The following is a 16,617-nucleotide window of genomic DNA, read 5'->3' as shown; positions in this document are numbered from 1 at the left end:
GGTCAGCATCCACTTGGGAGCTCTGAAGCGAAAGATAAATTAGCCGTTTTAAACAGAAACTGAATTCATTAAGTAAGTGCTCGGGGAACTTCTGGAAGGATCAGAGAATTCAGCTTGGGGCCATGCAGGGAAAAGGTTACCCCAGTAATAACGCTGCTTCTTCCTTCAGATGCTTCTAACAAGAGCAGGGGAGGTAACTCAGCACCAAAGTGCATGTATTGGGCTCTCAATTCCTGGCACTAAAAAAGAAAAGAAAAAAGAAATAAACCGCCCACCCATCTGGGCCGAGAGATGACTCCAAGGCTGGAGCACGTGCCTGGCAGGAGTGAAGTCCTGAGTTCGATCCCCCGCCACGCAAGACCAGCTGTTGTCTGGTTGCACGCAACAGTGCTGGGGAGACACCACAGAAAACCAACTGAACAACAAGGGGAAGAAGACAAGATGCTCCCAACAGGAACTGCAAGAGGCCATGAGCTGGGGGCCTGCCCCTGCTCCCCAGCCAGCCTAGAATGGATTCTGCATCACATCCCCTCCTTCATGTGAGTCTTGCTCAAATAATGAGCATTCAAGACAGTGTCCTGCAGTCAAACACAGGCCCAATGTCCCTGCAGAGCAAAGCAGGTTTCCTTCCTTCCGTCCTTGTTGAGGGAAGGCTCCTAGAACTGTCCTGAGCCCAGGAAGGATGTTCAAAAGGTGTGAAGCTATCTCCACCCTTCAATACCAGCGACTCGAGGAGACACTAGGACCCTAGACTCATGGTCACATTAATCACAATAATCACAAGGTGGAAAAAAGTCATATACTTCTTTTTTTTTTTTTTTTTTTGCTTATTGGGTCACACCCAATAATTGGTGCTCAGGGGTTACTCCTAGTTTTGCACTCAGGAATTACTCCTGGTGGTGCTCGGGGAACCATATGGGATGCCAGGGATTGAACCAAGGTCAGCCACGCACAAGGCAGATACCTTACCTCTGTACGTGACAGCTGAGTGGGTGAGGCAAATGCAGAACTCAGGTACGATGGAATAATATGCAGCACAGGAAGGAAATTCAGCTCCTCCCCCCTGCTACCACATGGCTATATCTTGAAGACATTGTACGGAGTGAAGTAAGACTCAATGGATAGACATGGAGAGTATTGTGCAAAGTGAAATGAGTCAGAAAGACAGGGACAGACATAAAAGGTCTGCACTCATTTATAGAGTATAGAATAACATCACAAAGGCTGACACCCAAGGACAGTAGATACAAGGGCCAGGAGGATTGCCCCATGGCTGGAAGACTGCTTCATGAGAGGAGGGGAGAAGACAGATGGAATAGAGAAGGGATCATGAAGAAAATGATGGCTGGAGGAATCAGTCAGGATGGGAGATGCATGCCGAAAATAGATAATGGACCAAACATGATGACCTCTCAGTGTCTGTGTTGCAAGCCATGATGCCCAAAAGTAGAGAGAGAGTATGGGGAATATTGTCTGCCATGGAGGCAGGGGGAGGGTGGGAAAGGGAGGGTATACCTGGGATATTGGTGGTGGGGAATGTGCACTAGTGGAGGGATGGGTGTTTGATCTTTGTGTAATTGTAACCCAAACATGAAAGCCTGTAACTATCTCGCAGTGAGTCAATAAAATTTTTAAAAATAATAAAAAAGACTCATAAGAAAGGCACATGGTGTATGACTCCACATCTTTATGAAGGCTTAGGACTGTCTAGTCCATGAAGCCAGATAGTAGATGTTGGAGGCCGGAGAGATAATATATAGGGGGTTAAGGCACTTGCCTTGCGTGTGGTCCACCCAGTGCCAATCCCTGGCACCACACATGATCCTCCTTTGCACCGCCAGGAGTGATCCCTGAGCACAGGTCCAGGTGTGAGCCCTGAGCATAGCCTGGGTGGCTCAAAAACCAAAACAAGCAGAAAAGAAAGCAGATGATGGGGGTTGGGGAAAGGAGAGGCAGAGTTGAATGCCGTGGGTTTCAACCTTTTTACGTAAACCTGCAGGCCTTTGAATGTAGAAGTATTTCCCAGCCCACTGCAGTAGAAAACCATTATTTACAGGCTGTTCACCTCAATACTCATGGAGCAATATTCGCAGTTGCAGACCAGGAGCTGAGCAGCACCAACGCCTTTGCGGACCAGCAGGGACTTTCAGCAGACCCACAGCACCGGGGGACAGGGTGACTGTGTGGGCGGATGGAGATGGAGGTGGCTGTGCGCTTGTGCAAATGTACTCAGCACCACGGAACAGTTAAAATGGGACGTTTTCTGGTATCACTTTATTGAGTGTGTGTGTGTATGGGGGGGGGGAGTCCTCTAAGCCGTGCTCAGGGGGCCAGGAGCGGTGCCGAGGATCACAAACTTGGATCCCACTGCATGCAAACTGATAGATTTGGGAATCCTGTCTGGGGCAGACAGAGGGCCAGAGACGAGTAAGGCGAAGGAAACAGGAGACGTTTATTCTCTGTGCTCCCAGGTTGACGCTGAACCTCAGGTGAGGCTGGGGCAGAGTCACACCCTGGGAGAGACTAAGGGGGCTTTTAAGTTGTCTTGGGTGGGAAAGGGGGGAAGGGAACAAAGACCCGTGGAGCCCGTGTGCTTGCTCTGGCCTGCTATCTGTAGGGGAAGGAGGTGAAGAAGCACAGGAGGCATGGAAGGCAGCCCGGTGGCTTCCTGTCGCCAGGTGACCCGTCAGTCCATGCTGGGGACCAGGTGATCCCTGATTCCAGGAATGTGGCAGTGATTTGGTTCTGGTCGCCATTTTTTTCTGAGCAAACCTCACACAAACCTTGCTTGGCTGCAGAGCCGGCTCCCTGGCCCCACGATCACAATTTTTTTCTTTTTGGGTCACACCTGGCAATGTGCAGGGGTTACTTCTGGCTCTGAAATTCAGGAATCACCCCTGGTGGTGCTCAGGGGACCATACGGGATGCTGGGAATCAAACCCGGGTCATCCCCATGGAAGGCAAACCGCCCTACCTGCTGTACTATTGCTCCAGCCCCCCATGATCACAATTTGACCACAAAAAGAGGTGCAGACCCGAACCTATATCCCTGATAAGAACTTCATTTTATTCTTTTCTTTTCTTTTCTTTTCTGCATTGGGGCCACACCTGAAGGGACTTCAGGGACCACATGGTGCTGGGAATTAAACCGGGGGTCCCTGCATGGAGAGCATAGGCACCAGCCCCCCCCTTTTTTTAAATGTAGGAGTACTGCTATTTATTCAGCCATTGATTAAGCTGATTGAATTATATGCACCAGCCTTTTGATCTCTCTCCCTAGCCCCAGGAGGTGAAGCTTTTATTAAAAGGGGACACGAAAGGCCCCCACAGTGACGAGATTGATTGGGGCCACACCGTCAACTGTCTTCCTCTCCGGTGCCGGCTTCTTCCAGAAAGAAGCTGTGAGTGCTGTTGGAAGCTGGGCGGCCAGCTCAGCTCCGCTGCTCTGTTCCCCATGGTTTCTCTCCAGCAGGACAGGGGCCAGCAGGCAATTAGGAGAGTGACACGGTTTGGATGGGAGACAACACAGAAGCGGTGACTTGGATGAACCAATCGAGGAACAAATGGTTCCCCTCCTCTCCCCCCACCCCCTCCGGTTGGGGCAGCTGCTCCTCAGCGCTGGCGAGGCTGGCATGAGGAAAGGAAAACCTAATGTTGCTGTATCTTCTGGTGCTTTAAAAGAAGCCAAACATCGAAATATTTACGTGCCATCTCCCGAACTTTCTGTGTTGGCAACAGACTCCAAACAAAAAGAGCAGAATCAACATGATGATGAAAATGAGCATCTGGGTACCCGTTCCAACCCTGGTCTGCTGGTGTGCAGATTCAGTGTGTGAGGATAGAGACACAAGCCAGAGGAAAACTAGAGATGTCAGCATTTACCATAGATGCCAGTACCCTAGCATCTTTCAAAGCATAGGTTCTTCCTGGTGGTGACGGCTGATGAGAAAAATATGACCATCAAGGATGCGGATGCGGCTCAGTGGCTGAGTACCTGTGAGTCTAGTCCCCAGGCTAGACATTCTAATTAGGTCCTGGCACTGCCAGTGGGAACCCCAGAACCACAGGCATATGATCTCTGAACAGCACAATGATGATGACAACAAAAGGGAAGGCATGAGGTAAACATGGCTATGAGCTAAAGTCAAAATGAGAACCAGCAATTATATCTCCCTTAGACCTCCTGGTGGGGAGTCAGAGCAGCCGACTAAGCTTGGAGGACACTTAGCTAAGTACTTGTTCTGAGGAGCATGAAGACTCTGCCTTTCAAGTGAACTACCTGGGCAGCCATACCACTTCTTGGCAACTATGTTCCAGACACAAAAATTTATTTTAAGTAATATAAACCTGCCTCTGTTCATCTCAGTGCTCAGTACAAAAGCCAAGAAGTGGAAATATTCCAAAGGCCCAATTATAGAAGAATGAATCAAGAAACTGTGGGATATATACACAATGGGATACTATGCAGTGGTAAGAAATGTAATTTGCGGGGCTGGAGTGATAGCACAGCGGGTAGGGAATTTGCCTTGCACATGGCCGACCCGGGCTCGATTCCCAGCATCCCACATGGTCCCCTGAGCACTGCCAGGGGTAATTCCTGAGTGCAAAGCCAGGAGTAACCCCCGTGCATCTCTGGGTGTGACCCAAACAGAAAAAAAAAAGAAACGTAATTTGCTGTGACATGGATGGAACTAGAGTATATCATGTCATGTCAGTCAGAAGGAAAGGGGTAGAGACAGAATGATCTTTCTCATATGTGGAATTTAAAGACACACAGCAAGGGAGCAAGAAAGGACCAAAGCCTACAGAATTGAAGAATTGGTCCACAGAACTGAGTTTGTGGGGTGGGGGCGGGTGGTAAGTGGGAGGCACCTTTGAGATCTTGGTGGAGGAAAGCAAGTATTCTTGTGGTTGGTGTGGTGTTGGAATGATATATGCAGGAAGCGATCATTAATGGTAATTGTAAATCACAGTATCTCAAGGATTTTTTTCAAATGATTAACAATCCTCTCCTCAGCCCCCAAGTGAAGTAGTCAGGCTGGGGGCATGGCTCAGTGGTAGACATGTGCTTTGCATGTGTGAGGCCTTGGGTACCTGGCATCATAGGAAGGGAAGAGGGGACAAGAAGGAGAAGATGGAAGGAGAGCGGGAGGAAGGATGTAGCCAGTCAGGCAGGGAGAGGTAGGAGAGAAAACCAATCTGCCTGGTATTTTCAAGGGAGACCCCTTCTGGAATCTCTGAAATCGTTGTTTTGGTCTGAGCCATCTTTTCTCTGCTTGATAGGACCTGATTGCTTGTTTAACTAGAATGGCTCATGCCTACTAAACCTGCTTTTGTTAGAAGAGTTGGTAAGGAGGAAAGAGTGGGAATATATGGGAAGTGGGAACCACTTCCCATATATTCCCTAGCTTATTTGGCTAAACAGTCACACCTATGGTCAACTTTCTAGCCACTTCCCTCTCTGAGATGACAGACAACTGACTCCCAACATACATACCTGTATGTAACAGAGGGTGGGTGAAAGTTTTGTTCAGGGCCCAAATAGGTTACTTATGAAAATAACTCTAAACCTACCACACTGTTCACCAAATATTACATTATAACTGTCACTGTCATCCTGTTGCTCATCGATTTGCTCAAGCGGGCACCAGTAATGTCTCCATCATGAGCGATAGCACAGCGGTAGGGCATTTGCCTTGTACACAGCTGACCTGGGTTCGATTCCTCTGCCCCTCTCGGAAAGCCTGGCAAGCTACCGAGAGTATCTTGCTCGTATGGCAGAGCCTGGCACACTACCCGTGGCATAATCAATATGCCAAAAACAATAACAAGTCTCACGATTATATTATAACGGAAGATTATGTACTGACACTAAAATTAAATAATCGCAGCTTGGAAAACGATGAACTTCAATTATTGGATTGTCCTAAAAATATTAAAGTTCAAAACTGAAATTCTCAGGGTCAGAGAGATAGTACAGGGCTTCAGCCACTTGGTTTGCATGTAGTCAGTCTGCTTTGATACCCAGCACCACACAGGGCCCCTCAGCACTAGTGGGTATGGCTCCCACCTTCCCCCAAAAGAAAAAAAAAACTCTTGATTTTGCTGACCTTCTGTATTATTTTCTATATCATTGATTTCCATTCAAATTTTACTATTTTTTGTTTGTATTTGCTTTGGTATTCATTTGTCCTTCTTTTCTAAATTCTCTGAGATTAATGTGTTGATTTGAAGCCTTTCTTTCTTCTCGATTTGCACTTGAAGAGCTATAATTTTTTCCTTTAGTATAGCTTTCGCTGTGTCCCATAGGTTTTGGTAGTTGGTGTCTTCATTCTCATATATTTTGAGCGGTCTTTTAATATATATATATATATATATTAATCAGTGATACCACTTCTTGGCATGTATATCCCAAACATAAAAACATTAATTCAAAAGAATATGTGCACACCTATGTTCATCACTGCTCAGAGTCCAATAGCAAGGTATGGAAAACTCAAATGCCCAACTACAGATGAATGAATTGAGAATACATAGCCCCTACATATATATACACATACACACATACATATGTGTTGGTACATATATATATATATATCATGATGGAATACCATACAGCTCTAATAAAGAAAAAATCATGCAATTTGCAGCAATATGGATAAAACTAGAGGACGTCATGCTGAGTGAAGTCAATCAGAAGGGATAGATACAGAATGAACTCTCTCATATGTGGGACTCAAAGATATAAAGTCATCCTGGTAACAACAAAGGGCCAAAGGCAACACACTGAGAGTACTGATTCATACAATTAAGATGATGGGGAGGCTGAAGGGGAGGGGCATTGGGATACTTGGGAAAGGGAAGTGATGAGTATGGTGTTGGAATTATGTGCATGAGAAACAATCATTACAATTAGCAATGTTGTAAATCACAGAACCTCAATCAATAAAAATCAAAGAAGAAAAAAAGGAAAAACAATTTCTCAAATGAAAGAAAACAATCGTTAAGTCTAATTTGTTCTGAATTCAATTCGAATTCTCCTGCCCAGAAGATGGAGTGTTGGAAACCACTGTATGGTGCCTAACCACAGTCTCCTGCGATGGGATAAATCACTGACTGTCCACTCCACTTGAGTCAATGGCCAGGAACCCGCTTCCTGAAAACGCCATCTGCATATGTTCCTAGGGGGAGGTGTTGTTGGAAGGCCCCCCAATGCGATCGACAGGCAGCAATGTGGCAGTGATTTTTCTCAGGAGGTTAGGATGATTGGACACACAATATTGCAGTTCTCTGATCTGAAGTACCATCTTGGAATGACTGCGGTGCTTCTTGGCTTTCCTTACAAGCACTGGTTTCTTCCACTGTGCCAGGACTAGACAACATCTTTGGCCACCGAAGATTTCCAGCTGGAGCCGTCCTGCTCTCTGTCTGCCAGCCCTTTCCACTTCACTGTACATGCTAATTTCCATATTCAATCCCTTATTCCTGGAATACGAGGAGTGGCTTTTACTGATCCACTGGGCAAACACAAACATCATTTGCATGAGAGCGCCACTTACTAGATTTAAGCCAAGGCAGCAAGTGGGATCAAGACACAGTCTGCCATTTCCTGGTAACGCATCCCAACTGGAGGCTAGAGTCATTTAAGTCATTATTATTACTATTATTATTATTATTATTTTCTTTCTTCTTTTTTGGGGGGTGGAGGTCACACCCAGTGATGCACAGGGTTTACTCCTGGCCTTGCACTCAGGAATTACTCCCAGTGGTGCTCAGAGGATCAGATGGGATGCTGGAAATCGAACCCAGGTCGGCTGTGTGCAAGGCATATGCCCTACCTGCTGTACTATTGCTCCAACCCCTATTATTATTTTCATTTATAAGAAAGCTGATATCTACTTAAATTTTTTTTTTAATTTTATTGAATCACCGTGAGATAGTTACAAGCTTTCATGTTTGGGTTACCATCACACAATGATCAAATACCCATCCCTCCACCAGTGCACATTCCCCACCACCAATATCCCAGGTATACCCCACCTTTCCCATCCTCCCGCTGCCTCTATGGCAGACAATATTCCCTATACTCTCTCTCTACTTTTGGGCATTATAGCTTGCATCACAGACACTGAGAGGTCATCATGTTTGGTCCATTATCTACTTTCATCTACTCCTTTTTCTATACTGCCTCGATGTCTGTCTTTGCTCTTTGAGTGAGTGGTCACTTCCTCATTTCAGAATCAGTGGTGCCACTGTGTCCAGTCAGAGACTATGGTCTTAGTAAGTTTCAGGCATGTCCACCTGCCTTTTAGTCTGTTCACAGGTGGGCACACAGGAACATACTCCAAGATGACAGTCTGATAAGACTCTCTTGCAGGAGTCACATTGTGCATGGCCATTGAAAGGGCAGGCTCTGCTGTGAGCATGTATTTAAGTACCACCTGGGCCCTGAGATCCTGTGCTGCCCAGTCCAGAGTGCTGACTCACCTGATGGCCATGGCTGGTTATTAGCATTATTCCAAATTAAATTTGGATACCGCACTTAAACTTTTAAGCCCTAACCTCCTCTCTATATTCCTTGTTTTCAGAGCCTCTATATTCCTTATTTTCCAGAAGCGTTCAGGGCTTGCTCCTGGCTCCATGCTCAGGGATCATTCCCGGTGGGCTTGGGGAACCATATTGTGTGCCAGGGATAGAACCCCGATCAGCTGTGTGCAAACACCTTACCGGCCATACTATCTCCTGGTCCCCTATACCACACTTAAAAAAGTTTTTTTTTATTAATCACTGTGATGTACAAACTTATGAACTTTTGTGTTTGCATTTCACTCATACTGTGATCATTTACCCATCCCTCCACCAGTGCCTATTCACCTCCACCAATGATCCCAGTATCCCTCTCACCACCACCACCCCATCCCCCACCACCCCACCCTGCCTCTATGGCAGGGCATTCCCTTTTGTTCTCTCTCCTGGGTGTTGTAGTTTGCAATAGAGGTATTGAGTGGCCTTCATGTTCGGTCTATAATCTACTTTTAGTTCACATCTTCCAACCTGAATGGGTCCTCCCAACATCCTCCACTTGGTGTTCCCTTCTCTATATGAGCTGCCTTTTCCCCCAGCATGTTTAGTCCCCATGTATTGCTTTGGTCTAAGAATCCCTCAGCATTAGAAACTGGAGTTTCACTTAGTAGCATGTGCCTGCCTTGTGCAGTTGAATCTCTCAGCCCCATCCCTGGAACCACTTCACTTCATTGGGCAGGAATCTGGCAGCACTGCTATAATACAAAAGTGTATGATCTCTGGCCCACCATGGCCGTGTGTGTGTGTGTGTGTGTGTGTGTGTGTGTGTGTGTGTGTGTGTGAGCACTATAGATAAAGTGTGCACTCACTATGGCTGGGATGCTACCCTGGGCAAACACATGTGCAAACACAACTATATGAGCTCTGGTAAGCATCCCTAGTCACTTCAATGCCAACAGAATAAAAGATGGTGGGGGAGAGAAGGAAACAAAAAGGTGCAAATGAAAAACAATCCCTCGGCCATTGGATGGTTCCATTATCTGAGTGGAGTGCGCTCTAGTACTTCTTTCTCTTCTGGGAGTCTCCAGGTGGCCACAGCTGAGGTCCTAAAGGCCATGGGTTTGGGATTCTTAGTGGACATGCTCCCAGTCCACTTGGATAGGGAACAGAAGTCTGAAGATGATGGTCCAGGCAGTGGGAGCAGCGAGTCAAGATTCTGAGCTGGGCGTGTACCTGGTGTCTAAGAGGCAGCGAGGTGGGTTGGAGAAGGTCCACTGGGCTGCAGCACACACTCTGCATGTAGGAACCCCAGGTATGACCCCTGAACTTAGGGACTTGAGAATTGCATGATGTCCTGAGCACTGCTAGAAGTGACCCATGAGCACCAAGTTAGAATAGCTACTGAGCACTGTCAGGTGTAGTCCCCTTTCCCATCCTCCAACTAATAAGAACAAATAGCTCTCAAGGCCAAGAATGCAGCTGGAGCAGAGGGAAGGGAAGAATGGTAGAGCGTTCAATAGGCAGTAGGAGCTGATTAGGTCGAGTATAGTATTTACATTTGTAGGTGTGTGTGCCATGCTGGAAGTGCTCAGGGGTTACTCCTGGCTCTACACTCAGGAATTACTCCTGGCCCTGGCAGTACTTGGAGAACCAGATGGGATGCTGGTGACTGAACCTGGGTCAGCTGAGTGCAAGGCAAACACTACCCACTGTACTATTGCTCTGGCCTCTTTGGTCTTGACTTTCATCTGGAGTGATGTAAGCTAGCCTTTAGAGGAGGGCTGGGGGAGATATCTTGGGAGACAGACGAAGAGAACTCTATGGATAGGGTTGAAAAATGATGTGTATATGATTGAGAAACTCTTTCCAGAGGCGCCACATTTGGACCTGACACAGAAATGTTCACGAACCTGGTCTTTGATCCCAGTTAAGCAGGATGGCTGGGCTTCTTTCCAGAGGCTGTGAGTGTACGTTATCTGCAAAGGTACATTTGGATACCAGTATGCAATCCACTTCTCGTTCCCTTGCAGGCGGATGTGGGACTGTGGGACGGATGACACCCTGGGCAACGGGACACAGGGACACGTGCTTCTGCTTCCAGGCCTGGCCAGGAACTCGGCCCCTGTGTATTCCTCTGTGTGTTCCTCCCTGTATCTGTGCTTCTTCTGGCTTACTGGGTTGATTCACCAGCATGAACCAAAAAGCCAAGGAAAGCCAAATACTGTCCAGGACAGGAACCTTTGATCAGACCATAGCCCCTAAGTCCAGTCCAGCAGAAGCAACAAAATCCTCCCAGTAATGCATGTCCCTGATCATGCCTTCGAGTCCCAAATCTTAGGGGGATTCACCTTTTCAGTGCCTGTGTCACTAGATGTCCCAGAAGTTTCAAGTTGTGATGTGGAGGGTGGGGTTGGAGCTCAGGATATCTGAGGGCTCCACCAGTGACTTTTGGCTGACTAAGACAACAGTTCAGTGTGATGCTGCTAGGGTTTCTGAGTGGTCGGGGTTTCCTGGGCCATCCCAATGGTGCTGAGGGTCTCCACAGCTACATCCGATGGTGCTCAGGGGGCTCCATGGCTGCAGCTGACATTACTTGGTGTTGGGGTCGTGAGGGGGCTTTGCAGTGCTGGGGATCAAACCCAGGCCAGGCGCATGCACAGTTCTATTATTGCTAGTTCCTCGAGTTGTGATTCTCTAGTCATGGATAGGTCACTGCTCTTGGGAAGTAGGTCAAAAGGTAGAAACTGAGATTGCATCTCTGAACTACTGACTTAAGTGACCTTTGGTCGGATAACAGACATATTGCAGTAATATTAACTGTGTTTGGTCACACTTGGATCCCATGAGCTATTTCAGTTTCTTTAGGATGGGACCCCACCCAGAACCTGGGACCCTAAAGGACTATCTCAGAGAAGCAAATCAAACTCATCCTTCTGCTGTGTTCTGACACAGGTCTTGCCTTTAGGCCTGTGGAAAGGCTAGAGTCCTCAAGTTGTCCCTGAAACACCTGCTTCTGCTTTTTCGGACCTGGCTGTGGCACCTGAAATTTGCATTTGTGTTATGTCTTTTCCCGAGTACTAAAATTGTGCTAGTCCACACATCCAAAAGAACAAAAGCAACCGCTGTTGGAGAGGATGCGGGGAGAAAGGGACCCTTCTACACTGCTGGTGGGAATGCCGACTGGTTCAGCCCTTCTGGAAAACAATATGGACGACTCTCAAAAAATTAGAGGTTGAGCTCCCATTTGACCCAGCAATACCACTGCTGGGAATATATCCCAGAGAGGCAAAAAAGTATAATCGAAACAACATCTGCACATGTATGTTCATCGCAGCACTATTTACAATAGCCAGAATCTGGAAAAAACCCGAATGCCCTAGAACGGATGACTGGCTGAGGAAACTTTGGTACATCTATACAATGGAATACTATGCAGCTGTCAGAAAAAAGGAGGTCACGAATTTTGTATTTAAGTGGATGGGCATGAAAAGTTTCATGCTGAGTGAAATGAGTCAGAAAGAGAGAGACAGACATAGAAAGATTGCACTCATCTAGGGTATATAGAATAACAGAGTGGGAGACTAACACCCAAGCATTGTAGAAATAAGTACTAGGAGGTTAACTCCATGGCTTGGAGGCTGGCCTCACATTCTGGGGAAAGGGCAACTCAGAGAAGGGATCACCAACTATAATGTAGTCGAAGGCCATGCGGGGTAAGGAAGTTGCGGGCTGAATAAGGGCTAGAGACTGAGCACAGTGGCCACTCAACACCTTTATTGCAAACCACAACAGCTAATTAGAGAGAGAGAACAGAAGGGAATGCCCTGCCACAGTGGCAGGGGGGGGTGGGGGGAGATGGGATCGGGGAGGGTGGGAGGGATGCTGGGTTTACTGGTGGTGGAGAATGGGCACTGGTGAAGGGCTGGGTTCCCGAACTTTGTATGAGGGAAGCATAAGCACAAAAGTGTATAAATCTGTAAATGTGCCCTCAGGGTGATTCACGAATTAAAAATAAATAAATTAATTAAAATAAAATAAAATTGTGCTAGTCAGTTATGGGTCTTATTCCTCAACAAGGGTGTACAACAAGTTAGTAGGCATAGGGGCTTTCTTTGCAGACTTATTCATATGTGAACTGCCCCTCTCTCACAGCTCAGATGGAGCTGTCAATCAAATGGCAGAGTCCTCAAGCACTCTATGGTCACATGATCAGACAGCCAATCAAAGCTCTGTTAAAGGGTCCGTACCTCTGGGAAGTCAGCATTTTTTTTCTTCTGAAATGATAAATCTAAATTGTCGGGGATCCTCTTTTGGGTTAACATAAAGCTATGGAGTCAACAAGGAGCAAAGCATGACTCCCGTCCTCAAAAGTGAGAAACATTTTCAAAGAGCGACAGTGAATACCTAGGTTCAGCCCTGCCTGAAACCAACCACTTCACACCCTTGAATTTTGTTACATCAGCCAGAAACATTCTTTAGACCACAATTTTTTTCTATTTTTAATTTTGGTCTGTGCCCAGCAGTCCTCTGAGCTCTCTTGCACTCCCCTCCTTGAGGTTCCCAAGGACTCAGTGATAGGAATTTAAGAAGCTGGTATTTTCTCAACATTTCTCCTGGTTTCCCTGAATCTGTTTTTCCCCCCTCTTACACACATTTCCACCAAGGCCTTCTAATGCATCTTTCTCAGGCTTTATTCATTATATCCACTTTTTTCTCTAAGGGTGGCAAGCTAACAGAAGAAAATGGACATGATCTCTCAGATTACTCATTCCCATGGATTTTCCTCTAAAAGAAGGATGTGCCAATTATCACCCTAGAGGAGCCCCAGCAGACGTAGGCTTTTGACTAGGAACTCTGTACTCAATCCAGCTGTTTAGAACTGCAGAGGGCAGGCACTTATTCCATATCCTACATATTCTAGTCACTGGGAAGGAGTTAATAGGGTCAATTAAAATTAATTTCACAAGTCTTTGAGTTGTCTGCTTTATAAGCATTTCTAACTTTAATTTTTAGTGGCTGGTGCTATTTCAAGGGTTCTACTATTCTCAGCCATTAAAGAACTCTTTTTTTTCCCCTTATGCCTGGGTTTTAAATCCATGACCCAATTAGGAATGATTTTTTTTTTCATAAGGGTTGGCAAGCCACAGTCCATGGGTCAAGTCCAAAAAATTTCATCTTACTTTAGTAAATAGTTTCACTGAAACTCAGCCATATCCATCCATCTCGGTATTCTCCAGGACTAGTTATGTATACAGAGACCATTCGGCTGCAGTCAAAAAAATTACCTGGTACTTTCCATGTCTGCTGATCTCTGCTCTAGATCAGGGCTTCTCAATCTCATCATCAGACACCCACAAAACATCAAGCCACTCAGAAATCTTCATCAGACAGTCACAAAAACATGGTACCCTGAGATCAGAAAGAAGTCATATCTTGACAAGCCTTTGAGGCAGACTGCTTGGAAATGTCTACTCCAGCCCCGAGCTTCTTAAACATTGTGACCCTTTTTGTGATCTTTCTTAAACCATGTGACCCTTCCACACTTGTGATCCTTTTTTGCCTGAGAATTGCAACACGGGCCAGTGCTGCCGGAAGCATCTCCGTTTCACTGAGTGGTTGATACTGAATTAGTTTTAGTTTGCTGAGTGTTTAGAAAACACTGATATTGCTGATGCTTTAGCAGCCCCTACACAGTTAAATGATCACTTCTGGGATTGCAACTCATAGCTGGAGAAGCTCAGCTCTGGAGCTCTTGCAGCATTTACTTGAACACAATATGAGAGCTGAGCTTCCCTTGGGAAACGTGGGACCAGTATGTGATCTAAACCTTGGTTCTGTGGGTTCTGGCTTTAAAGATCTTTGTAGTTTTCAACTTGGGCCAAGGTCAGGGTAACTTCTGTTCATGTCTGGGGTAGTGATAATGTCCTGGGGCCTCCTAACTATTCGTGAAACTCTTGGTGTGATTTTAGTCAACCTGTAATTCTCGATCAAGATGTTCAAGAGCAGAGAGAGGCTCTCATCAACGGTGGGGCTAATCAGAACCATTTGTGGTTTGAAACTATGACCAGCACGCAGTAAGTCCGAGTATGTGACTAGAATGTTAGCTCTCACCAGTTTTTTCTTGCTTTTTGGGTCACACCCAGCGATGCTCAGGGATTACTCCTGGCACTGCTCAGGGACCATATGGGATGCTGGGGATCGAACCTGGATTGGCCATGTGCAAGGCAAATGTCCTACCTGCTGTGCTATTGCTCCAGCCCCAGTTTGCCTCCTCTTAAGAAAGAGAACTCAAGCTTTCTATTGGATATATGGATTGATGGGAAGTGCTCAGGGCTTAGTCCTGGCCTTACACTCGGAGACCACTCCTGGCAAGCTTGGGGGACCATATGGGGTGCGGGGGATGGAGTGAGGGTCTGCTGTGTGCAAGGCTAGCTTCCTACCTGCTGCACTATGGCTCCAGCCCCAGCTCACACTTCTCTTTCCAGCAGCTCTACTAATCAACCAACCACTCACACTGATCTTCTGAATGGAATCGTAGAAGCCAGAACCCTGCTTTCCGTGAGGTCACTTCCATACCCCAAGCACACCTTTGATCCACCTGTCTGGATTCTGAGGTCACACCAAGATACTCTTTTTATTTTTGCCTCCTTGTTATGGGCACAACTTCTTTGCTGGGGCCACGCCAGAAGTGATTCCCACCCTTTGTCTCACCACAGAGAAGCAAGTGTGTTTAAGAACCATGCACCCCCATAGAAAGAATGGAACTGCAAGTTTATTTGAAAGTATAAAAAAAATGACAAAACAGAACCTAACTAAAATCAAAATGCAACCACACACTGCCTTTCCAGTTTACATCAGCTTCAAATACAACACAAAATGTAGTAACCACAAAGTTGTACATTTTTTTTTTAAAAAAAAAACCTGTTAATTTCAAAGAAGAGGGAGTTGAAGGGGGTTGATGAGCTATGGGGTCACAGTGAAGCTATTTTCATGACAATACCAAAGACTTACAGATTTCATTTGTGAAGAGAGAGCAGAGATGAAGCTGGGATGGGCATAGATTTAGGCAAGGTATCAAAAAATATTCTGGTTGGAAGGAGTTTAAAAAATATTCCTGGACACATATTTGCTATCTCGAGTAGAAGAGGAAAAACCCAAGAGAAACCCTGCTGCTTTGGTGTTCTCCTTATCTCTTTTAAAAATCAGTCATTAAAAAAAATCAAATCGATAATAAAAATTTTCCTGTGTTTGTTTTAAAAAACATGTTCTTGTGTTTGCTTTTAAAACAACAACAGTCACAAGCTTCCCTTATCTGCCCAAACCATTTGTTTTTCCTAAGAGGCTTGGAAGGAGAAAAGCAATGAGATTAATGCCAACCCAATTAATTAACACTAGAATCCCTACCTCTCAACAACTTTAGGAGCACCAGAAAGGGGGCCCACGGGAGGGAGAAATAGTCATTCTGACTCACAGGAGATGAAATTGTTAGCCAGAGTCCCTCCCACACTTTGGTGGCTATTCTTTAGTTGGTTATTCTGCCAATAACTCATGCATGGTTTTTAAGAGGGAAAGATGAGAGCAAAGAGTTTCCCTGACTTCAAAAAAAAAAAAATCAAGTGCCTAGCTTTCCTGCAACTCCCTTTGTGTTTGACACAGAGAAAGAAAGATAAAGTCTACAGAACAGGATCATTGAATCCACTTCATTCCCCCCTCCTGCAGGCTCTATTTGAATCAGCATCAAAGAGGTTACTGAGCTTTCTCTTCGTGTTTTTGAAGAAGCCTTTGAATGGGCAAAAGCTGCAGAGAGGGGCGGTACCTGTTTTTGCCACTGCTCCCCATCAGCTGGTGGCTGATATCCCCTGTTCCCCCATTATTTCCGGAGGGGGCGGGCCCCGTGGTGAGAGCAGGAGGGACCGAGGAGGGCCAACACACACAGACTGGGAGACCCTGGGAGAGGGCATCCTCCCTCACCCTCCAAGAATTCGATAAATAATAACTCAAAGTGCAACCATGCACGCGTGCCCAGCACACAGGCCAGCCAGATGGATGCCCTGTCATTGGCATGACGTGCGACCAGGGTGGAATCTTCCTCTT

Source organism: Sorex araneus, chromosome 6 (genome assembly GCF_027595985.1).
Source record: "Sorex araneus isolate mSorAra2 chromosome 6, mSorAra2.pri, whole genome shotgun sequence".
In the NCBI taxonomy this organism is placed as follows: domain Eukaryota; kingdom Metazoa; phylum Chordata; class Mammalia; order Eulipotyphla; family Soricidae; genus Sorex; species Sorex araneus.
Note: the sequence above shows the minus strand (reverse complement) of the source record.